Source organism: Heterodontus francisci, unplaced genomic scaffold (genome assembly GCF_036365525.1).
Source record: "Heterodontus francisci isolate sHetFra1 unplaced genomic scaffold, sHetFra1.hap1 HAP1_SCAFFOLD_51_1, whole genome shotgun sequence".
Lineage (NCBI taxonomy): Eukaryota > Metazoa > Chordata > Chondrichthyes > Heterodontiformes > Heterodontidae > Heterodontus > Heterodontus francisci.
This window is the reverse complement of record NW_027141937.1, coordinates 3,653,946-3,654,849: the sequence shown is the minus strand read 5'-3', so window position 1 is coordinate 3,654,849 and position 904 is coordinate 3,653,946. Positions and strand designations below refer to the sequence as shown.

At 45.7% G+C, this 904-nt stretch overlaps 1 non-coding gene across 1 annotated transcript; it reads left to right on the top strand.

The window, feature by feature from the left end:
• The first annotated feature begins 605 nt into the window (after positions 1 to 605).
• trnai-aau (transfer RNA isoleucine (anticodon AAU)) lies at positions 606 to 679 on the top strand. Its single transcript has one exon. It is a non-coding gene; the product is annotated as a tRNA-Ile (tRNA).
• The last annotated feature ends 225 nt before the right edge of the window (positions 680 to 904 follow it).

Below are 904 nucleotides of genomic sequence, written 5' to 3'. Positions count from 1 at the left end.
GAGTCAGCAGTGACTCTGTTGACTGGGTCATGTGGACTGAATGGATGACGGTCGCTTTGCCAAAGACACGCTCTTTGGTGAGCTTGCTATCAGCACGAAACCAACAGGTCACCTACGTCTGTGATACAAGGACATCTGCAAAGCGAGATCTCAAGCTGACTGGGATTGGAGCCGATGCATGGGAAGTCCTTCCTGCTGACTGGAATTCCTGGAGAAAGGCATTCAGGAAGACCATGGGAAAAGCAGAGGACAAAAGAAATGACCAGATGGTGGGAAAGAGAGCTCAGAGGAAGGAAAAATTATCAGTCGACCTCGGGCCAATGATATTCATCTGTACCAGCTGCGGAAGGGATTGTCACTCACGAGTCATCCTCTACAGCCACAACAAACGATGTTTCACACAGAAGTGACGTACACCCCGGGTGTAGCCCATCGTCTTCCGAGACAGACGGTTGCCTATTACAATTACAACTACAGCTACAACTACAAGAGCGAGTCAGAGGCTGGGAACACTGCCGTGACGAACTCAGCTCTTGACTCGCCAAAGCCTGCCCACTATCTGCAAGGCCTTCCTCTGATTTCAATTGCACATGCATTTGTGATCTGGCTCTGTAGCTTAGTTGGTTAAAGCACCTGTCTAATAAACAGGAGATCCTGGGTTCAACTCGCGGCAGAACCTTATTTCACAGTCACAACATGCTTGAAAAGTTTCATTATCAATATTGACATCTGTGTCTTGTGAACTTTAATTCAAAATACTTGATGAAGTTCAATCACATAAAAAAACAGCCTTTGTGAAGGATATGAGTTTGGAATGGCTGTTCCTCCTTGTCCAGAATTTCAGTGCTGATACATCAAAGGTAACTTCTTTGACATAAATTTGTTCACAGTTACATTCAACCTG